The following is a 25,175-nucleotide window of genomic DNA, read 5'->3' on the forward strand; positions in this document are numbered from 1 at the left end:
CATGACATGCTAATTTATAAAGATAGGGATTTTTTTTTTCCTTGACTTTTTTGCCAAAATCATCAATATTAAAACAATAAAAGGCTTGAAGTACTTCACTTTTGTGTAATTAATCTAAAATATATGAAAGTCTAATGTTTATCATTACATTACAGAAAATAATGAACTTTATAACAATATGCTAATTATTTTAGAAGGACTAGTATATGAACACAGTTCTGGCAATTTTTAATCTTCTAAAACTGAGCGATTAGTGGGAGCAGACTTTTCTTCAATCTTGCTAGGGAACCTTAGTGCTAATTGATACCCTAACATTGGAGTCATTCCCACCCAAACAAGCGCGTTTCGCCTTTCGAGACCCTGGAGATTCAACTTCATCTCACTAATTCTCCGTGGTGAATGATGCATGAACCGAGTGCGATTAAAGAAGCGGCCTGCGGCGTACTTCTCCGTCAAACTCGTTTTCATCAACTGGCAGTGAAGGCTTTCTTCTTAAAAGGAAGCTGAGTGAAGATTAGATGAAGCAAATTCTTGATCAGGGAAAATATTCTGGTCTGGTGTCTTTGGACACGTTTTGTTAATGTTAAAAGCGGCATGTCACCCAGAGGTTTTCAGGTGTCTGTGTTTGGTTGACTAGTAGGTGAACTTAATCAACTTGAATTGACAAGAAGTCGCTTTAGGACTGAAAGTGGGCATGGGGTTATACAATGAGGAGCACAATTATTTGCACTCCTTGTGATTTTGGAAGTTTACCCACTTAGAAAATAGGTAGAGGTCTGAAATGTCAATTGCAGATGCATTTCCACTCATAAAAATCAAGAAATCACATTGTATGATTTTTAAAAAATAATTTATTTGGAGTTTACTGGGATTCAATAAAGTATTTGTACCTTGAGGATCAGCAATAATTATGACACTCAAAGAGTTGTCAGTCTACCTTAAAAAATGTCCACCTTTACTCCATGAGTCCCCACCCACTCACCACCTGTTTGAGCTCATTATTGTCACCCGAGCACCCCACAGTCAGTCATAATCCAACTGCTACCATGGAAAAGACCAGAGAGCTTTTGAAAGACACCAAGGAAAATGTTGAGCTCCACAAAGCTGGAAAAGGCTACGGGAAAATTGGAAAGCAGCTTGGTGAGAATAAATCAACAGTTGTAGCAAGTGTTAGAAAATAAAAAGACTAAACCTTACTGATAATCTACCTCGGACTGGGGGTCCATGTAAAATCTCTCCTCGTGGGGCATCACTCATGATGAGAAAGTGAGGGCTCAGCTTAGAACTACACAAAAGGAGCTGGTCAATGACCTGAAGAGAGCTGGATGCAGTTTCAAATGCTAGTGTCAGTTGAACACGACTGTGCAACGGTTAAAGGTTCCCATGTTGAAGCCAATACATGTGAAGGCATGTCTGAAGTTTGACAGGGACCATCTGAATGATGCAGAGGGGAAATGGGAGGAAGTCATGTGGTCAGATGAGACCAAAGGAGAACATATTGGTTTAAATTTTACTCGCCATGTGTGGAGGAAAAGAAGGATGAGTACAATCCGAAGAACACCATCCCCGCTGTGAAGTACGGGGGTGGAAACCTCATGCTTTGGGGCTACTATTCGGCAAAGGGGACACGAACACTGTACTGTATAAAGCAGAGAATGAATGGTGAAATGTATCGTCAGATTTTTGAGCTTGTATCAAGGCTCTAGAGTGGCCTAGCCAGTCTCTAGTCCTCAATCCATGAGAAAATATTTGGATGGAGCTGAAACTTTGTGTTTCTCAACGACAACCCCGAAACCTGACAGATCTAGAGAAAATTTGTGTGGAGGAATGGGCCAAAATCCCTGTTTCCATATGTGAAAACCTGGTGAAGAACTACAGAAAGTGTCTAAACTCTGTAATTGCAAAAAATGGCTTCTGCACTAAATATTAGCACTGATTTTCTCGGGGTACAAATACTTATGAACCCCAGTAAATCACAAATAAATTATTGAAAAATCATACAATGTGAGTTCCGGAAGTGAAAATGCATCTATGATTGAAATTTCAGACATCTACTTATTTTCTAAGTGGGTGAACTTGCAAAATCACATGGAGTACAAATACTTTTGCTCCTCACTGTATGTTAAATTTTGGAAATTCATTGTGATTAGAATGTGATCTGAGTGAATATTTATGACAAGGGCGTAGGTTTGGTCTCAAAATTGGTAGGGATGCTATAACAGCATAACCTGCATGTACACTTATTGCTGGGGACAAAATGATGACAAGAACGGTGAGCAAAAATCCCAGAGCAACATGGGGTGACCTAGTGAATGACCTACAGAGAGCTGGGACCACAGTAACAAAGGCTACTATCAGTGACACAATGCACCGACGGGGACTCAAATCCTGCACTGCCAGACGTGTCCCCCTGCTGAAGCCAGTACACGTCCAGGCCCGTCTGGGGTTTCGTTAGAGAGCATTTGGATGATCCAGAAGAGGACTGGGAGAATGTGTTATGGTCAGATGAAACCAAAATAGAACTTTTTGGTAGAAACACAGGTTCTCGTGTTTGGAGAAGAAAGAATACTGAATTGCACCATACCCACTGTGAAGCATGGGGGTGGAACCATCATGCTTTGGGGCTGTTTTTCTGCAAAGGGACCAGGGTGACTGATCTGTGTAAAGGAAAGAATGAATGGGGCAATTTAACGAGAGCTTTTGAGTGAAAATCTCCTTCCATCAGCAACGGGATTGAAGATGAGACGTGGCTGGTTCTTTCCGCATGACAATGATCCCAAACACACAGCCAGGGCAACAAAGGAGTGGTGTCGTAAGAAGCATTTCAAGTTCCTGGAGTGGCCTAGCCAATCTCCAAATCTCAACCCCATAGAAAATCTGTGGAGGGAGTTGAAAATCCGTGTTGCCCAACGACAGCCCCAAAACATCACTGCTCTAGAGGAGATCTGCATGGAGGAATGGGCCAAAATACCAGCAACAGTGTGTGAAAAGCTTGTGAAGAGTTACAGAAAACGTTTGGCCTCCGTTATTGCCAACAAAGGGGTACATAACAAAGTATTGCGATGAACTTTTGGTATTTACCAAATACTTATTTTCCACCATGATTTGCAAATAAATTCTTTAAAAATCAAACAATGTGATTTTCTGTTTTTTTCCCCACATTCTGTCTCTCATGGTTGAGGTTTACCCATGTTGACAATTACAGGCCTCACTAATATTTTCAAGTGGGAGAACTTGCACAATTAGTGGTTGACTAAATACTTTTTTGCTCCACTGTATTTATTTCTCAAATTGTCTCCGTCATAACAGACAGAGTTTTCCCAGCTAAAAAGCAACCAATCATCCAAACAGTAAATGAATACACAAATTTGACAAACATAGGAAACAAATCTACTTTAATTGTTTTCTACAGTAAAATAGGATTGTTGTTTGGCTACTTTTAAATGACATGACATCATAAAATTAGTGAAATGATATACATGTTGATTGTGGAATTAGTTTGCAGTGTTGGGTAACGCAACACAGGAAGTGGTGGTTGTCCATGCACGGCAGTCACATGACCTGACCTGATGCTCACAGTGTGGAGCCAAGGACAAAGCAGAGCACTTAGCCTGTCTGACTCATCTAATGGCCGCTATTTTTTGCCAATGATCTGAACATTTTCTGTCCCCTCGTCACCCCTACATGGAACAATATGGGATTAAGCATGTCAATTTATGTATGCCACCAATCCAATCCTTCCATGCGTCAAAACGTCTTATGTAGGCACCTACAAACCCAGACCAAAAGTCTACATCATCAGTTGGATGCTGAATGTCAGGATTTTGTCATTCGAGCAGAAAAGACACGACGCATCCGTCATTTCCGCTGACTGAGAGTTCGATTCACAAAGAAAAGTGTCATCCATCATAGGGGATGGGATTTGTGCTTCTCGTTTGACACTTACTGCTCACTGGGGTGAAAAACATTTGTCTTGCAACAAAGAGGAAGAAGAAAAAAACCTTTTGTACAAATTAAATTGGGATCTCAGTTCAACTGCTATATGTATTTTATAGGGTTGTTCCGATTTTGTTTTTTTGCTCCCGATCCGATCGTTTTAGTTTGAATATCTGCCGATCCCGATATTTCCCGATCCGATTGCTTTTTTTTTTTGCTCCCGATTCAATTCCAATCATTCCCGATAATTTTTCCCGATCGTATACATTTTGGCAATGCATTATGAAAAAAATGAATAAAACTCGGACGAATATATACATTCAACATACAATACATAAGTACTGTATTTGTTTATTATGACAATAAATCCTCAAGATGGCATTTACATTATTAACATTCTTTCTGTGAGAGGGATCCACAGATAGAAAGACTTGTGACTTCGTATATTGTGACTAAATATTGCCATCTAGTGTATTTGTTGAGCTTTCAGTAAATGATACTGTAGCCATGTCCAAATGCATGATGGGAAGTGGAACCATGACTGTGCGTAGTGCTACCAATTGATATATCTTCTCTGCGTTGGGAAATAACATAAGGTGTTAAGAAAAAGATTAATTGCTACCTTGCTTCCCCTCATTGCTTCCTATGATATTTCTAATGGTAGGGAGAGGGATTGTAGGCTTTAGCCAATTAAAAAAATGCTCCAAAGGCTGCCAAAATTCACTCTACTCAATTTACACTGCCTTTTCTCTCTCTATATAGGTAAAACGGCGCCATTACAGATTGAGCGCGACAATGCGTGAGTGGGTCGTGCAGCGCATGCATTAATTGCGTTACATTTTTTAACGGGATACATTTTATAAAAAATTAATTACCGCCGTTAATGGGATAAATTTGATAACCCTACCTTAAGCCTAAACTAAAGACTCTGGATGAGTGTAACATATTATGTCTGTAACGTTAAATACAATTAGAAAACGATATAAAAAAAGGCATGGCCGATATTTTTTTGCCGATTCCGATACTTTGAAAAAGATGCGATCGGACCCGATCGATCGGTCTCTAGTATTTTATGTCATTACTAATATACTACACAATTAATCATATGGAATTACAGCTTTTTTTTTTTTAAATTGCTGTAACATTCAGGCGAAGTAACCTAAAGATCCAATCCCTTAAAAAAAAATGCTACTTTTAGCCACGTTTTGTGTTACATTAAAGGACATCCGCTTCATACGAGGATGTGATCCTTAAAGACGTTTCCATTGGTGCCACTCATGCCTTCAAATGTGAAAACCATTTGGGGTAAACAGCACCTGGGGGCTCCTTTAAGATCACAGACATCTGGCAAGAATACTTCTTTTTTTAACCCTGTCCTTCCTGCACCTCTCTCAAAGGAAATGTCCCATTTTCCCAAAGCTTCTTTGTGGAGTTCCCATAAATCTTAAACTAACAAATCCAATCTTGTCAAACATCCCTTTTTTAGATGAAGCACGCACTAAAGGATATTGAGTGGTAAGCCCCGCGGGGATGTGAAGGTACATTTAGTTGTGTCACGAGCTAATCAAATACAGAGCTTTTTGTCTACCGCTTTCCTACTCGTAGTACCCTCCAATCAGCCCAAAGTGCTTTTCACGACCTTCAGCAAGGTCAAATTAAAGGAATTGTGTAGGTTTAATTAAAAAAAAAAAAAAAAAAAAAAAAAAAAGGCAAATTAATTCATTACTTGCCATTGACGGCGATAGAAGTCCATTTTCAAATGGGTGGTCTAGCAGCAATAATTCCAATAAGACATTCGACCTAACTGATTGACGTTGCTCATTTAATTCACATTTTCAATGATTAACACCCACAAAAAAAAAAAAAAACTGAAATTCAAACAGGAATGTGATTCAATAGCCAATTTTGACCATTCAAACTTCAAACTGTTCTGCTCGCATCTTGAAATACCTTTCAGGAAAATTTCACCCAAAAAGCACACATTGAACCCTCTGCAGCTACTGTATTTGACTCCATGGTCAATGTTCTGAGACCCCCCAAAAACTCCCAAATCAATCAATCAATCAGTCAGTCAGTCAGTCAGTCAGTCAGTCAGTCAGTCAGTCAGTCAGTCAGTCAGTCAATCAATCAATCGACTTCATTTGTATAGCACATTTAAAAAATCCACTAAGTGCTTTACATACCATAAAACAGCAAAATAAGTTAACTTTCAAAGATAAAAGAAACACATAAGAAAATAAAATACGAGGTCATAAACAGTCATTGCACATTAAAAGCTGAAGAAAAATAAAATTCACACAGATTAATGTTATGCTAACTCTGATGCAGGTCAGACTTTCAGTAGCAAAATTAGTGGTGTGTTACCCACCTCCACAACATTGACGTGTTTTTATATTACTTACGGTGGCTACTGCTGGCGGAAAAAAAAACTTCCCCATCTCCTCCTAGTCGTCAATGGGGGTGTCATGAAGTGTTGTATTTCTGTCTTTCTGCTGCTAATGTGTGTGTGTGTGGTCAGGGGGGGAAGAGGGGTTACGTCCTCAGCCAATCAAACGTGCGTTTGAGGGGAAAAAAATGGACTGGCACATTCAGCAAGTGAAAAGGGGTCAATGTAAATCTGAACATAAAGTACTGTAATATACTTAATAATAGTCGGGTCAAGTCTATCCTTACAACATATTGGAAGACAATCTAAAAGACCTATAAACAGTAACTGAACTCATGATGTAATGCAAATAGGGTTGCTTAAAAGTTGGTGGGGACAATTTGAGCATCATAAAAAGTTGGTAGTTTTGTCCAAACCGTCCCTATGCAAACCTACGCCCTTGACTGGGAGCCAGTGAAGAGATGCTATAATCGGGGTGATATGTTTCCCCCCTGCGGGTTCTAGTTAGGAGTCGAGCAGCAGAGTTTTGTACAAGTTGCAGACGGGCCAGTGCAGCCTGACCGACACCTGCAGACAAAGAATTACCATAATCCAGCCGAGTTATGACAAAAGCATGAATCAATTTCTCCAGATCGGAGCGTGAAACAGTAGATTTCACCTTAGCAATTTGGCGAAGCTGATAAAACAGTCCTGTACACCACAAAAAATCTGCTTCTCAAATTTAAAATCAGAATCAAATTTGACCCCCAGATTTTTGAGAACGTTCTTAAGAAATGGAAACAATGACCCGAGGTCAACATTCAGGGAGGCCTGGCTACAGACCCGGCTGCAGAAAGAAATTACAGGGGGGGCATTACATTTTTTTTGGGGGGGGCAAACTTCTTCTATGTAAATCTAGCCGTAACAGTGGCGTTTTTACCCGTTACATTTTCTGATGATAGTGTCAGTCAGTCAAACTGCAGGAGGCGGCAGCGCTATCCCTTCATGTTGACTTTCGGCCGCGTCTTTGTCATGGCTTGAGTTCGTCTTTAGTTTCTTGAAAAAACACACGGATGTCCATTCCAATTTGAATTAGCAACGGAGGAGCCGCTCAATCGCCATTTCTGTAACCGGAGCAATCCCTATCCAATCGCAGTACGCAATGGCCGGCTACTCAGCCCGCCCCCCTTATCTGTGATTGGCTAGAAATTGCCTACATTCGCTGCTCTGATTGGTTGAATTGAATGACAACAGATCAAGATAGGATGACTAGAGCAGTGTTTTTCAACCTTATCTGAGTCACGGGACGTTTTTACGTTGGAAAAAATCTCGCGGCACACCACACCAAAATGTTCCAAAATTACTTTCTGTATAGTATATTTAATTATAAAATAATTTCTCAGTATTTATACTTACTCACTGTGAAACGTTTAGCAATTAGGCTTGAAAAACTATCAGACAGGGGACTTGAGCAATGCATTTAAGCACATCAGGGGTGGTCGTCTCGCTGACAATGGCTTTGCAGACAGGTAGTATTAATGTCTCTGCCACAGTTTGGGACTTTTGGGATTTAGCAACAAAGTAAATGGCTTTCAGGGCGTTCTTATTTACCTTTGTAGTTTTTCTCAAAAAAGTTGCCCATTTCTCTGTGTTTTAACGAAGGCGTACAAAATAATCCATCGACTTGTTCTGAAGCGACGGGCGTTCATGACGTTTAAGCTTGTATGGCGCCATGGCGCTAGATAGCCGCTCATGTCGCGTTCAAGAACTGCTCGGATTTCTAGGCATCTCCCACCTAGCTGTCCTCGATAATGTGTTGGAATAAAACAAAGAGGGAGGATTAACGGTCGTCACATATGGATAAAATGGAAAGGACACTTTTGTATATATCGACACTTGACGAGTGCAATAATGAACAGTAGAAGTGCTGGGGTCCACATTGTTACGGAGAGGAAGGTGGTTGATGGCTAGAAATCCGAGCAGTTCTTGAACGCAACACGACTCATCTGCACACAACCGAGAACTTTTTCCCCATTCCTTCCTTCCTACTGCAACTTTGACCGACGATGTTAAAAAAAGCGACATTGGATAATTTCTCGCGGCACACCTGACGATCTCTCACGGCGGCGGCACAATCGGTTGAAAAACACTGGAATATAGGGTTCATTCTCCCCGTGTGTGTGTGTGTTTTTGTGGAAGATTAAAAAAAAAAAAAAAAAAATACTCAGTAGTTTAATCGAGCTAGGGCGGGCACAGCCGTCCCTCAGGGCGGGCACGGCCCCCTAATGCCCGCCCATGCCGCCGGGTCTGCCTGGCTACTTGATCCGAACACCATGACTTCAGTCTTGCTTTCATTCAAACTTTAAAAAATTAAGTGAAAGCCACGACTTAATATCGTTGAGGCATTCAATGTGTTGACAGAAAGTGCCATTTTGTGCCATTGGAAAATAAATCTGACAGTCATCAGCATACAAATGAAATAAAACACCATGTTTCCGAAAAACAGTACCAAGAGGCAATAAATAAAGCGAAAATAAAAGAGGGCCGAGAACAGATCCCTGGGGAATCCCGTGTGGAAGCAATGCTTTTTTTGGACATGAAATTGCCCATTTTTGCACAAAAACTCCATTCATTTAGGTACGACTTGAACCATTGGCTCCCATCCATTTTGAACTTCGACTCATTCTATTGGCTCCTATTGACATTCAACTAGAATACACACACACACAAAATCTTCATTAGCACTCATTGACTCACAATTGGCCCACCAAAAAAATCTTCATTAGAGGACGCACACAAAAACTCCATTGGCTCTCATTCATGTTCAACTAGGACCAACAAAAAATCTCCTTTGACTAGTTCAACTGGAGTTCTCCAATATTATCTGGTAGTGGATAACATTGGCCAATAAAAGCATTTTAAAATGATATCAGATGATATCGACATCAGTTATTCATTATCGGTTTTGGGCCAATGTGCATTTTGCCTTCAAAATGAAAGTACAGTGGTACCTCTAGATACAAAGTTAATTCGTTTCAGGACCTTATTTGTATGTCGAAATGGTCGTATGTCGAGCAGGATTATCCCATAAGAATACATTATAATTCAATTAATTCGTTCTACAGCTCGAAAACCTACACTAAATTCTTAAAAAATACTGATGTTACTAATGCAAATATCAATGACAAAGAGCAAAACAAATAAATTATGAATAAAAATTGGAATAAATGATAATGATGATAAATGATCCGACTGGCGAACGGAGGAGGACCGCCGAGATAGACAATACGGCTGTATTGTTGAGCCATATCACGGATGCGCACCCAACGCTCATATTTTTCTACCATATCCATCATATCAATCTTCATGTCAACGGTAAGCATCACCTTTTTTCTTTTTTTCACGACCTGCACTAACATTGTTGGAACCTATATTGATTTCTGTCACATGAAAATATGCCGTGCCGCCGTCTTGCGGGAAAAAAAAGAAACTGCGGTGCTGTCATAGATCATCGTATTTAGAGCATGTCATTGGATGTAGAAACAAGTGGTGAGTCAAATTTTACGTCGGATGTCGAAAAGATCGTGTGTCGAAGCGGTCGTATGTCGAGGTATCACTGTGGAAGCCTTCTGCCTTTGTACAAGGGCTGGTGACAGCTTATCGCAGCAGTTATGCTTATAGACCATTAAACGTCTCCAAAGATCTTGGGATTTGTTATGTGAGCAGACCATTTGCATTGATGGTGCAAAAATTAAATGAAAAATAAATGATTGAAAAATAATTTATTATAAATTTGTTACATATAACTACTGCATTACCAGGAAGAAATAGCCACTAAGAAAAGTAATAAAATCCAATTTTTTAAAATTATTATTATAAGAATTATACATTATAGACACAGGTAGTCCCCAGGTTCTGGGCAAGTTCTGTTCCTACGCTGGCGACGTAACCCAAAATTGCGAAATACAGTGGGGTAAATAAGTATTTAGTCAATCACCAATTGTGCAAGTTCTCCTACTTGAAAAGATTAGAGAGGCCTGCAATTGTCAACATGGGTAAACCTCAACCATGAGGGACAGAATGTGGAAAAAAAACCCAACAGAAAATCACATTGTTTGATTTTTAAATAATGTATTTGCAAATCATGGTGGAAAATAAGTATTTGGTCAAAACCAAAAGTTCATCTCAATACTTTGTTATGTACCCTTTTTTGGCAATAACGGAGGCCAAACGTTTTCTGTAACTCTTCACAAGCTTTTCACAAACTGTTGCTGGTATTTTGGCCCATTCCTCCATGCAGATCTCCTCTAAAGCAGTGATGTTTTGGGGCTGTCATTGGGCAACACGGACTTTCAACTCCCTCCAAAGATTTTCTATGGGGTTGAGATCTGGAGACTGGCTAGACCACTCCAGCACCTTGAAGCCACTCCTTTGTTGCCCTGGCTGTGTGTTTGGGATCATTGTCATGCTGAAAGACCCAGCCACGTCTCATCTTCAATGCCCTTGCTGATGAAAGGAGATTTTCACTCAAAATCTCTCGATACATTGGCCCCATTCATTCTTTCCTTTACACAGATCAGTTGTCCTGGTCCCTTTGCAGAAAAACAGCCACAAAGCATGATGTTTCCAATCCCATGCTTCACAGTGGGTATGGTGTTCTTCTGATGTAATTCAGTATCCTTTCTCCTCCAAACACGGGAACCTGTGTTTCTACCAAAAAGTTCTATTTTGGTTTCATCTGACCATAACACATTCTCCCAGTCCTCTTCTGGATCATCCAAATGCTCTCTAGCGAACCGCAGACGGGCCTGGATGTGTACTGGCTTCAGCAGGGGGACACGTCTGGCAGTGCAGGATTTGAGTCCCTGGCGGCGCATTGTGTTACTGATAGTAGTCTTTGTTACTGTGGTCCCAGCTCTCTGTAGGTCAATCACTAGGTCCCCCCATGTGGTTCTGGGATTTTTGCTCACCGTTCTTGTTATCATTTTGATGCCACGGGGTGAGATCTTGCATGGAGCCCGAGATCGAGGGAGATTATCAGTGGTGTTGTATGTCTTCCATTTTCTAATAATTGCTCCCACAGTTGATTTCTTTACACCAAGCGTTTTACCTATTGCAGATTCAGTCTTCCCAGCCTGGTGCAGGTCTACAATTTTGTCTCTGGTGTCCTTCGACAGCTCTTTGGTCTTGGCCATAGTGGAGTTTGGAGTCTGACTGACTGAAATTGTGGACAGGTGTCTTTTATACCGATAATGAGTGAAAACAGGTGCCATTAATACAGGTAACGAGTGGAGCCTCGTTAGACCTCGTTAGAAAAAGTTAGACCTCTTTGAGAGCCAGAAATCTTGCTTGTTTGTAGGTGACCAAATACTTATGTTCCACTCTAATTTGGAAATCAATTCTTTAAAAATCAAACAATGTGATTTTCCGTTTGTTTTTTTTCCCACATTCTGTCTCTCATGGTTGAGGTTTACCCATGTTGGCAATTACAGGCCTCTCTAATCTTTTCAAGTAGGAGAACTTGCACAATTGGTGGTTGACGAAATACTTATTTGCCCCACTGTATATCGGTTTGATATCGGTATCAGATTTTTGGAGTTGGACAATATCATGATATTGGTTAGCAGTTATAAAGTCATTATCGGACATCTCTAAATTTAACCCTTTCATGCACGAATTATGATTATTTTTTTAACTAACCCTTAAAGGACACTCATTTAACTCAGTGGATGCCATTGACTGTGCTAAACGTCCAATCCATTTTGACTGGGAGGGGCAAACATTTGTTCATTCGCCCCTCCCTTCAAAAGACATAGACATCGATTTCTAGTGCTTTATCAAGTTTCTTACATGTAAATTCTGTTTTAAATATTGACCACACACTCATTTTGCAGCACGCTGATGCAAAACATAACAGAGGCCGGAAATAAATGGAATAAATTGCTGTAAAAGTGGAGGTGAGGAGTCAACAGTTTCCACGCTTGTCTTAAGCTGTGATGATGAACTCCTGACAGGAAGTGGAAAACACACTTGTTAGCCCCTGACATGTTGACAGTGTCATGTTTGTTCGTGTGTTTTGACGTGGTCGTAAAGAAGGCTTTTAGTGCTAATTTGCATTAAGATCAACATGCGGTGCGGATGCTTTACTATCGGAGCTTGCTTGCAAGGATAACAAGATAGACTGCATAGATAGAGAGGAACATCCTCAAAATACATGTATTTGCAAATATTCCATTATGTTTACTATTCACTTGACTACTTCAAAATTGCATTTGGCACAATTATGTTATCAAAAATACAACAAAAAACATAAAAATAAAAACAGACTATTTTTTATGATCTGCCAAAGCCTCAGGCAGAGCACCTGCGGGGCTAAGCTGATTGTTGTTTATTCATGCTCTCAGTGGACATCAACCACTCACACAAATGGAGCGGAATTGAAAAATAATTACAATTGGGAACATTAAACTTATTTTCATGTAACATTTCTGGGGAAATGAATGCATGTTTTTGGATACTAACACAGATTCAAACTTCTATTTTGTGACGACTTCGGAAGTCGTCACAAAATAGGGCTTCGGACCAACATTTTTTTTTTTTTTATTACTAGGAGCACAGTGGCCCCTAACTTAAAATGTTAGGGGTGCAAGCAGAAGATTTAGGGGTGCACACTGTATATCAACATGCAATTCCCCCCCCCCCCAAAAAACTGATACTTTCATAATAAATGCAGAAAATGAGAAATTATATGAATCTATCTTTTATTCTCTATCAGTTTAGACATCAACCAGTATACTGCATTCAAGTTAGGTCAACATGGCAATTTTTTTAGGGAGACCCAGCTGTAACATGGATGCGGAGTGTCCATTCATGACAAAAAAAAATATATATACAGTATATATATATGGCGGAAAACACTTACAGTGCCTTGCAAAAGTATTCGGCCCCCTTGAACCTTGCAACCTTTCGCCACATTTCAGGCTTCAAACATAAAGATATAAAATTTTAATTTTTTGTCAAGAATCAACAACAAGTGGGACACAATCGTGAAGTGGAACAAAATTTATTGGATAATTTAAATTTTTTTACCAAATAAAAAACTGAAAAGTGGGGCGTGCAATATTATTCGGCCCCCTTGCGTTAATACTTTGTAGCGCCACCTTTTGCTCCAATTACAGCTGCAAGTCGCTTGGGGTATGTTTCTATCAGTTTTGCACATCGAGAAACTGACATTCTTGCCCATTCTTCCTTGCAAAACAGCTCGAGCTCAGTGAGGTTGGATGGAGAGTGTTTGTGAACAGCAGTCTTCAGCTCTTTCCACAGATTCTCGATTGGATTCAGGTCTGGACTTTGACTTGGCCATTCCAACACCTGGATACGTTTATTTTTTAACCATTCCATTGTAGATTTGGCTTTATGTTTTGGATCATTATCCTGTTGGAAGATAAATCTCCGTCCCAGTCTCAGGTCTTGTGCAGATACCAACAGGTTTTCTTCCAGAATGTTCCTGTATTTGGCTGCATCCATCTTCCCGTCAATTTTAACCATCTTCCCTGTCCCTGCTGAAGAAAAGCAGGCCCAAACCATGATGCAGCCACCACCATGTTTGACAGTGGGGATGGTGTGTTCAGGGTGATGAGCTGTGTTGCTTTTACACCAAGCATATCGTTTTGCATTGTGGCCAAAAAGTTCAATTTTGGTTTCATCTGACCAGAGCACCTTCTTCCACATGTTTGGTGTGTCTCCCAGGTGGCTTGTGGCAAACTTTAAACGAGATTTTTTATGGATATCTTTGAGAAATGGCTTTCTTCTTGCCACTCTTCCATAAAGGCCAGATTTGTGCAGTGTGCGACTGATTGTTGTCCTATGGACAGACTCTCCCACCTCAGCCGTAGATCTCTGCAGTTCATCCAGAGTGATCATGGGCCTCTTGGCTGCATCTCTGATCAGTTTTCTCCTTGTTTGAGAAGAAAGTTTGGAAGGACGGCCGGGTCTTGGTAGATTTGCAGTGGTCTGATGCTCCTTCCATTTCAATATGATGGCTTGCACAGTGCTCCTTGAGATGTTTAAAGCTTGGGAAATCTTTTTGTATCCAAATCCGGCTTTAAACTTCTCCACAACAGTATCTCGGACCTGCCTGGTGTGTTCCTTGGTTTTCATAATGCTCTCTGCACTTTAAACAGAACCCTGAGACTATCACAGAGCAGGTGCATTTATACGGAGACTTGATTACAAACATGTGGATTCTATTTATCAACATCGGTCATTTAGGACAACATTGGATCATTCAGAGACCCTCACTGAACTTCTGGAGTGAGTTTGCTGCACCGAAAGTAAAGGGGCCGAATAATATTGCACGCCCCACTTTTCAGTTTTTTATTTGTTAAAAAAGTTTAAATTATCCAATAAATGTTGTTCCACTTCACGATTGTGTCCCACTTGTTGTTGATTCTTGACAAAAAAATTAAATTTCATATCTTTATGTTTGAAGCCTGAAATGTGGCGAAAGGTTGCAAGATTCAAGGGGGCCGAATACTTTTGCAAGGCACTGTAGGTGACTTGAAGTTCTGTTCTGAGACCCCAAATTTCAAAATTGTTCTATATGCATGTGTAATACATCCTTGGAAAGCTTAAAATCTCAATTTTCTGATGGAAAAAAAAATTGAACAGGAGAGCATTTTTAAGAAAAATTAATAAATAAACCCCTAAACCCAAACTAGAGGTGAGAGCATGCGAGAACATAATTAAAGACACCATCATTTTAATGAAATATTATCGCGTACTTACCTTGTTTCGATCTAAAAACTCCGTGTAGCATGTATCACCGCGTGTCAAGACAGAGCTGTGAATGGCCACAGCCGGACTTTTGGGGGATTTTATGGGTGAAACATGGTAGTATAACAAGGGTAGCAATGCAGAAATCGCAGACATCAAGGAGTGGTCGAGATTTCTTGTTCATATGTTTACCTTTTTAAACGTTTTTTTGTACAAATTTTCTTTGTTTGGATCGATTATTTATCATCTAAAATATCGGGGAAAATGCGACAGTAACAAAACAAAAAATTAATAAAGCAATCGTTATGAGGTAGATATCCGTGACCTAGTATTTACAGACACTACTTTTTTCATTGTGACGTTATTTGTTTGAAATATGCGAGTGAATAATTTTTTTTTTTTTTTTTTTTTTTTAAACTAAATCAATTAATGATTCTAAGCTAAAAATGACAATCATTTCGAATAATAAATATAACTACTTACCTTTTTTTTTATGGCTGGGTTGAAACAAAAGCGGCTACGCAGTGTCTGTAAACAGGGGTCTCCAGGGTAAAACGGACAAATTAAAAATAGTTCGGGGGCTTAATGCGCCATAAAACTGCTAAGGCAGCATATAAACATATTTTTCTATCAAACACAACAGTTCTTTTGGCTTAAAATACAGCTGTTTATTTTAAAGAGGGGTGCAAGAGCAGAAACTGCTTTTTCAGCCTTGTTTGTGTTTTCCGCCATATATGAAAAAGAAGTTAAAAAAGCAGAATCTAAAGATAGTCATGAGTTTAAGTCAGGGGTCGGGAACCTTTTTGATCGAGAGAGCCAAAACACACATAATTTTAAAATGTGATTCAACAAGAGCCATACAGTGTGTGAGTATATATAAACTACTGTTGAAAAGTTTGGGGTCTAGGCGACCCCAAACTTTTGAACGGTAGTGTATATATACAATATACTAGTATATAATGAATATTGTATATACATATAAACACTGTATATTCTATGTTCTGTTGCCAGCTTATCAGAGTCCATTTTTTGAGCGCTGTTTCTTTTATGAAGGCATTTGAATACATCACACGGGACAGTGATGTCGCCGCGTTGCAATTGAAATAAATCTTGAGAACACGACAAAGTCTAACATCGTTACTTGGGAAGTTACAATCGTTGCGCAGTTGCGCACTCAGCAATTGGAAAATAAATAGAAACATAGTGCGGCACCGCGTATATTTCCTGAAAGCGTAAACTAAGCAAGAAGACCAGGAGTACGCGTGTGTAACAGTGGCCGAGACAGGCAGATCCTCCTTGGGCGCCTGTTTTGTGAGTCTCACTTAGGCTTGAAGTGGTGAGAATCTGACAGTCCAAAAAGTCGCAAAAGTAAAAGCGATTGCACACCTGTGTGACTTGGGGTACCACGCAGTTCCCTTTTCGTGGGTTAATTTTTCCCTACACATTTTTTTCTTTTGTATACTCTACATTCCCTGACAAAAGTCGTGTCGCTTATCAATTTTGTAGAAACAGTTGCTAATAACCTGACTTTTAATTATTCAATTGGTTTCAGAAATGGCTCATATGAAAGCTAAGACCCTCCCAAATGATGTTGAATGTACAAAAATATATTTGTTTCACTGAAAAAAGATTTATCATTTAATGAAGACATAAAGGTCAAATTTTGGCAAGACAAAAGTTTTGTCGCCTACAGAAAGTAGTGTGAAAATTGAACAAAAAATGTACTTCAAATACAAAAATATGTTACATAACATAAGTGAATTAAGTAGTGGTGCTGTGAGATCCAAATGTAATATTTTGTATGACTTCCATGGGCTTGAAGGACTGCATCCATGCGGTTTGGCAAGGATTCATAAAATTTATTGATGAAGTCATCAGGAACATTAAAGAAAGCAGTCTTGCACTCCTCCCAGAGTTCATCAACATTCTTGGGTTTTGTCTTCCATGCTTCTTCTTTCATCCTACCCCAGACATGCTCAATGATGTTCATGTCTGGTGACTTGGCCGGCCAGTCCTGGAGGATCTTGAGCTTCTTAGCCTTGAGGAACTTTGAGGTAGAGATTGAAGTATGCGATGGAACACCATCCTGCTGCAGAATTTGTCCCTTTTCATGGTTCTGAATGTAAGAGGCAGCTAAGATTTGTTGATATTTCAGACTATTTATGTTGCCTTCCACCCTGCAGATCTCTCGCACACCTCCATACTGGATATAACCCCAGACCATGATTTTGCCACCACCAAACGCCACCACTGTTTTCTGAGTGAATCTCGGATCCGTGCGGGCTCCAGTAGGTCTCCTGCAATATTTTCGGTGAATGCAGTGTAATTCAATGGAACATTCATCTGAAAAATCCCCCTTTTGCCACAAAACAGTTTTGTACATTCAACATCATTTTGGAGGGTCTTAGCTTTCATATGAGCCATTTTTTAAACCAATTGAATAATTAAAAGTCAGGTTATTAGCTATTTTTTCTACAAAATGGATAAGCAACAAGACTTTTGTCAGGGACTGTAGTTTGCTTGGCATCGAGTCGCGAGGGTTCCCTTGGCAATCTAGCTCGTCACATTACCGCCAACTAGTGGATTTAACCATGAAGGAGTTTATCAGCAAAAAAAACAACAACAAAAAAACACAATATTACTGGTCACGCACGTGCGAGTAGATGAAGAAAATAATCACACTAGCTCTAATTTTAGTCGCAAAATGCGAGCATTGGGTCGCAATCTTGCAAAAGCTTCATTGCTTGTAAGAATGCCAATTTTTTTTCATGTGTTCAGTAGATGAGGTTCACATTATACATACAGTCTGTGAAGAAAAGTCAATATTGACTGAGCAAATGTTAAAAGTAATATTGGTTTTCACATTCCGATTCGGCTGGAAACATTAATATCAACTACTTGATACAGATTCCTTCTAATCGCATCCAACAAAGTGAATGTTTAATAAGCCCTATTGGTAAATGTGTAAAGATGAAAAGCATGCCAAGGCTCCTTTGCACTGTGCTTCAGGGGCGACTTTGACTTAATAACCAAACAATGTTTTGTAATTATACGCTCAAATATTCATGAGCATGGCTGGTTAATGACGAGAGAATAGTTCAAGAGGTTTTTTTCCAGCACACCTTTGATGGTGTCAGTGCCTTTTTATTTTTTCTTTTAGACTTCATGAATGTTCCATTACCCTCTTTACGCATTTAGTACAACAAAGTAACAAGTCACGACTTTCAAAACGCTTTGAAATCCCGACTGCGACATTGGCGTGATTTCTTTAAAGCTTTGGTTCATAACTAAAAAACAAGTTAAGCCATTTTTTTCCGTGCTAGCCCCGAATAGGCCACTCATTTACCTCATTGGCTGCCATTGACGTCACTATACATTAGGAGTGGGAACCTCTTGGTACCTCACGATACGATACGATTTGCGATACAAAGCTCATGATAACGATGATGTGACGATACAATGGAAATACAGGAAATCAGTCTAGGATATTCTACAAACAACTAATAAACAGAAAAACAAGCTTCTGCTGTGAATTGGAATAAGTTTATCACTAGTAGACGTCCAATCCATTTGAACTGGGAGGGTGGCAGCAAATGAACAAATGTTCATTCGCTGCCATCCCTCCCACTTCAAACGGATTGAACGTCTATGGCCGTCTTTGGCAGCCAATGCCAGGCAATGAGGTAATTTGGGGCCATTTAAGGTCATTTACCTGTTGATGTTCAGTTACTTCCTATTGATCTGGGGGTATTTTATGGGTCACTTCCTGATTATTTTGAGTTACAGAACAGGAAGTGACCTCGGAATCAACCAAATGAATAGGCAGTGACTCATACTCAACAGTAAATGACTGGTAAATGCCTTAAAATGAACCGAGTGACCTGTAAATGCCCTGAAAATCGTACAGAATGACTGTGAATGCTCTGGTTTAGAATGAATGAACGTTCCCATTCTAAATGGATTGGGCTTCATGCACCGTTAATGAGACACTATTATGGTGGAAGATTTTGGTAGCAACTTGTTGGTTCCTTTTTATTTATTTTGTTTTAGACATTGACACCTTTTCAAAACGATATCTCGATTCTTGGCAGGAGCATATCGATAACCTTTTGGGATACAAAGTGTCACGATATACAGTGGGTCAAATAAGTGTTTAGTCAACCACCAATTGTGCAAGTTCTCCTACTTGAAAACATTAGAGAGGCCTGTAATTGTCAACATGGGTAAACCTCAACCATGAGACAGAATGTGGAAAAGAAAAGAAAACAAAACACATTGTTTGTTTTTTAAAGAATTTATTTCCAAATTACAGTGGAAAATAAGTATTTGCTCACCTACAAACAAGCAAGATTTCTGGCTGTCAAAGAGGTCTAACTTCTTCTAACGAGGTCTAACGAGACTCCACTCGTTACCTGTAATAATGGCACCTGTTTTAACTCATTATCGGTATAAAAGACACCTGTCCACAATCTCAGTCAGTCACACTCCAAACTCCACTATGGCCAAGACCAAATAACTGTCGAAGGACACCAGAGACAAAATTGTAGACCTGTATCAGGCTGGGAAGACTGAATCTGCAATAGGTAAAACGCTTGGTGTAAAGAAATCAACTGTGGGAGCAATTATTAGAAAATAGAAGACATACAAGACCACTGATAATCTCCCTCGATCTGGGACTCCATGCAAGATCTCACCCCGTGGCGTCAAAATGATAACAAGAACGGTGAGCAAAAATCCCAGAACCACACGGGGGAACCTAGTGAATGACCTGAAGCCAGTACACGTCCAGGCCCATCTGGGGTTCGCTAGAGAGCATTTGGATGATCCAGAAGAGGACTGGGACAATGTCTTATGGTCAGATGAAACCAAAATAGAACTTTTTGGTAGAAACACAGGTTCTCGTGTTTGGAAGAGAAAGAATACTAAATTGCATCCGAAGAACACCATACCCACTGTGAAGCATGGAGGTGGAAACATCATGCTTTGGGGCTGTTTTTCTGCAAAGGGACCAGGACGACTGATCTGTGTAAAGGAAAGAATGAATGGGGCCGAAGTATCAAGAGATTTTGAGTGAATTGAAGATGAGACGTGGCTGGGTCTTTAAGCATGACAATGATTCCAAACACACAGCCAGGGCAACAAAGGAGTGGCTTTGTTAGAAGCATTTCAAGGTCCTGGAGTGGCCTAGCCAGTCTCCAGATCCCAACCCCATAGAAAATCTGTGGAGGGAGTTGAAAGTCCGTGTTGCTCAATGGCAGCCCCAAAACATCACTGCTCTAGTGGAGATCTGTGTGGAGAAATGGGCCCAAATACCAGCAACAGTGTGTGAAAAGCTTGTGAAGAGTTACAGAAAACGTTTGGCTTTTGGTATTGACCAAATACTTATTTTCCACCATGATTTGCAAATAAATTCTTTAAAAATCAAACAATGTGATTTTCTGGGTTTTTTACACATTCTGTCTCTCATGGTTGAGGTTTACCCATGTTGACAATTACAGGCCTCTCTAATATTTTCAAGTGGGAGAACTTGCAAAATTAGTGGTTGACTAAATACTTATTTGCCCCACTGTATCGCCATTTCGATATTTGTCACACCCCTATTATACATCCAACCCATTTTGACTGTGTCATAGCCAGTGACCTTATAAAGGCTGAATTATACTGCCTTTTTTCCAATAAACCACAATGCAATGCAGTAGGCGCCCAAATCTATATCTCAGACCTGCATACTGTGTCCATACCATACAGTATATCATAACTTTCCTACTCAAAAAAATGTGCTAAAAATCTCAAATCCAAAGTTACGCAACATCTCCATCTGTAGGTAGTTATGGTGACGTGCAAATCTGAATTTCACAAACAAGCTGGGCAAGACGATCTGTCATGCCGACATCTTTGTCAATAAACAGTTTGATTTTATGAATATATGGAAATGTTTCTTACCTTATAATGCTTCTTGTTTTGGCCTGCAGGGGGAGTGCTCTCAGCGATGCTTCAATATTTTCGTGCTGGAGACAGTGTGTGTGGCGTGGTTTTCTCTGGAGTTCGTGTTGCGCTTCATCCAGACTCAAAGCAAGTGTATGTTCTTGCGCACACCGCTCAATGTTATCGACGTGGTGGCTCTGTTGCCCTACTACATCACGCTCATCGTAGACTCACTGTCAGCGGGCGGCAAGCCAGCGGGTTCCGGGAACAACTACCTAGAGAAGGTGGGCCTGGTCCTCCGCGTCCTGCGGGCCTTGCGGATATTTTACGTCATGAGGCTGGCCCGCCATTCGCTGGGCCTGCAGACGCTGGGCCTGACGGTGAAGCGGTGCACACGGGAGTTCGGCCTTCTGCTGCTCTTCCTGTGCGTGGCCATGGCGCTCTTCTCTCCGCTGGTGTTCCTCGCTGAGAGTGAGTTTGGCGCAAAGCAAGAGTTCACCAGCATCCCGGGCAGCTACTGGTGGGCTGTCATCTCCATGACCACTGTGGGCTACGGCGACATGGTGCCGAGGAGCATCCCCGGCCAGGTGGTGGCGCTCAGCAGCATCCTGAGCGGCATTCTGCTCATGGCTTTTCCCGTCACGTCTATCTTTCACACATTCTCCAGGTCCTACGTGGAGCTGAAGGAGGAACAGAACCGAGCAACAAGGCAGAAGCCCGACTCGCAGGACAGCACAAAATCTCAGAACAGCGAAGACTCGCAGGACACGGACAGCTACCAAGGAGCAGCAGGAGCCGCCGTCTTGGCCGCGCACAGAAGGAAGTCCTTGGCTCCGCACAGAGATCATGCCAAAACTTAGCAGTCCCTTCTAGTCTGCTTTTCAAAAACTTCTGCTTGAAACATGTGAATCATTGTTTTGACTTTGGAAGGAACTGACTGAATCAATACTGTGCGTGGGAAAGAAAAACTGCCATAAAGACTTTTTAAGCGGTGTCGACTAGGGGTGTAACAGTACACAAAAATCTCGGTTCGGTACGTACCTCAGTTTTGAGGTCACCGTTCGGTTCATTTTCGGTACAGTAAGAAAAGAAAATGCAAAATATAAATATGCTAGTTGTTTATTACACACCTTTCAATAATAGGAACATTAGCCTATACAAAGCTAGAATTCTGCTCAAAAAGTAGCGGGTATTTAAAGATAATACTCCAACAATTTGCCATTCAGACCCCACATATTGGTCAGCTTTCTTTCTGAAAGAAAGGGGAAAAAAAGTCCTGTGCTAAAGAGAAAAGCAATCCCAATGACATAGATTTTAACATGTATTTTACAAAGGAAATGCCTCAAGGAATCTTTTTTTTTTTCTTATGAACGGTTTTCAAAAGCTTTATTGGTGGATTTTCTCAAGTTAAAGCGCCACACAGAAACTAATCAATTTAATTGTGTACGCAGGATCTGTGTATTATTCTTATTATTTAATTACAGATGTTTTAGCTCATTTCAATTATTTTATTAAATGGGCTATTATTTATTTTATTATGTGTTTATATTTTACAAATGTGATGTAGTATTCATTTATATTGTATATTTTATGTTGTATAACTTTAGTTCCTATGTGAATATTAGTTCCCACTTGTTTTGTTGTGGTAGGAGGGTTTTGTATTGAACACGTGTTGGTTATTATTATAGCAGAGAAGACAGCAGTAAATCAACAAAGACAAGTCAACTGTGCCCCGATCTACCACCCAAGAGATCTGATGGACTCAAAAAGTGGGTTACGATTGCATATTAGTTTGAAAATCGACCGGATCCACCATATTTTTACACGAGTGACTTCCGGTCTGCCAGATTCTAGCTACCGGTAGTAGTATTGACGCAGGAGGGTCGCGTCTCACGTCAAATAATAAACTCTGCCGCTTCTGGGACGCGTCTAACATGCGGCCGCACCGCGACTGGTGTGCATTGGCTGATTGACTTTAACACCCGTGTTTCACTGCGTTCTCGCGGCGGCCACGTTGTCGCGCCTTTGACGTTTCTGGATTATACTGTCCTAACGTGTTGGTCCTCATTATAGTAGAGAAGACGGAGTAAGTATAATCTACACAAAGAAACTGTAACCCGATCGACTCACAGCCTCGAAAAGTAAGGGTTACATTACGTCAGAAACTCGTTCGGTACGCCTGAGTTCCGAAACGAGCACCACGTAACGAAACGGTTCAATACAAATACATGTACCGTTACACCCTTAGTGTCGACACATACAGACGATCAGGATGAATTTGGACTTCTTTCACACTCCTGTCACATTCAGTAAAGGCCTGAATTAATGATCAGATCTCTCTAACACAGGGGCACAGCTTTTTTTCCCCTCTCATCCACTTGTTTTTCCCTTTTCCATTTAAGTTTTAGATGTAAAAGGGAAAACGAGAGTGGATGTATTCCTTAGATCAGGGTTGTCAAACCGATTCCACAAAGGACCACAGTGGGTCCTGGTCTTTGTTCCAACAGTTCCAGCACAGACATTTCAACCACTGAGATTTCTGCTAAAACAAGCAGCACCTTACTGCAATCAATTGTAAGACACCAGATTGGTGACCTACACCCACTGCGGCCCTTTGAGAACTGGTTTGACACATGTGCCTTAGACTCTAAGGAAGCGAGGCGCAGATAGCAAAAAACGACTGACCAACATTCAACCTTTACAACTGATTAAACTGAAAAAATGTGTTACATGCACCTTCAGTTTATTACTTAAAGCTATGCTTAAAGTTTCAAAATCTTGTTTTTGAAGCAGAATGATTGAGAGTCGTGTTTATAGAAATTATTGATGTGCTGTTTCATTACCGTTTACTGTCACATTCAGTATGTAAGACGTGTGCAGAGTTAATTATAAGCCACAACACAGCTTAAAAAAAAGAGTGGCTTGGCTGTCTGTGGGGAAATTAGATTGACGAGGAAACGACAAATGGATTGATGCTGCTCGACTAAAGGAAAACATGGGGGTGAGATGAATTGAATGCATTCAGACAATGTACAAAGTATAATCCAGCCCGGCTAAGGAATTGAGTATATACTGGTTTCTGTACCAGCGAGACCGATACCAAAATCACAAATCCAGCAGAACCGTGCTGGATTTGCTGTATTTTGGTATTCTTAGCAGTGATGAGTCTTGTTGAATTTAACTAATTCCGTCTGTGATAGATGCCCAATCTATTTGAAATGGAACGCAGTGTTGTTTTTTTGCAGCCCTTTTAATTTTCATCTTTGTCTTTTGGACGAAAATACTTATTAGTCTTTGTCATATTTTAGTAATTTCAAAATGTGTTTGTCTTCGTCTAGTTTTAGTCGACAATTGCTCAAAATGTTTTCGTCTGTAAACTTAAATAGTTTTAGTCTATGAATAAATAAATGGTTTCCAAGAATCTCAAATGAACAGACAGATGAGGACCTTACAGTGATCCCACGTAACTTCACGGTTCAAACTTTTAAATTTTAAAATTTAATTAAAAAAACAGCAAAAACAACAACAAAAAATACATACAAATGAGCTGCCCCGATCAGATTTTGCTGCTTTTCATCGTCTGGCAGTGCACTGGAGTTGCTTATTAATGTTAACGATGATTGACAGATGGTCAGGTTTGATCTTGACAGAGATGCTTAGAAGCTGAAACTTCAAAGCGCCACATGCATCAATCATCATTTAGCTTGTCAAACAGTTGCCGTGGCAACTCATTTTGTGTAAGTGAGCAGCTTGAGCGGATTTGATTTGACTCACTCAATGAAGCACTTAAATAGACAAGCATTTTTCTACTTTATTCTTGTTTAAAAATAATTCGGTGGGACAGTAACATGTTTAAACTTTACACGATTATTACATTTGAAGTGCTTAAAAACTATTTAATAATAATAATAATATATATATTAGTGGGGAGAACAAGTATTTGATACACTGCCACTCAGGTGACTTGAAGTTCCGCTCTGAGACTGCCAAATTTCAAAATTGTCCTATATGCATGTGTGATACATCATTGGAAAGCTCAAAATCTCAATTTTCTGGGGGAAGAAAATTTTTGTACAGGGCATTTAAAAAAATAAATAAATAAACAGCAAAACCCTAACTGGTGGCGAGAGCACGGGAGAGCAGAATTAAAGACGCCACTATTTTAATGAGATAT

General features: G+C 40.2%; 1 long non-coding RNA gene across 1 annotated transcript in view; it reads right to left on the bottom strand.

Moving 5' to 3' along the window:
• Nucleotides 1-23,775, bottom strand: part of LOC130910607 (uncharacterized) — a 36,267-nt gene extending 12,492 nt beyond the window's left edge. The window contains exon 1 of the long non-coding RNA XR_009061884.1: nt 21,020-23,775. This is a non-coding gene — a long non-coding RNA (uncharacterized LOC130910607). The remainder of the gene's footprint in view (nt 1-21,019) is intronic.
• Between the last annotated feature and the right edge of the window lie 1,400 nt (nt 23,776-25,175).

The sequence above is a fragment of the Corythoichthys intestinalis genome, chromosome 22 (assembly GCF_030265065.1).
Source record: "Corythoichthys intestinalis isolate RoL2023-P3 chromosome 22, ASM3026506v1, whole genome shotgun sequence".
Classification (NCBI taxonomy): domain Eukaryota; kingdom Metazoa; phylum Chordata; class Actinopteri; order Syngnathiformes; family Syngnathidae; genus Corythoichthys; species Corythoichthys intestinalis.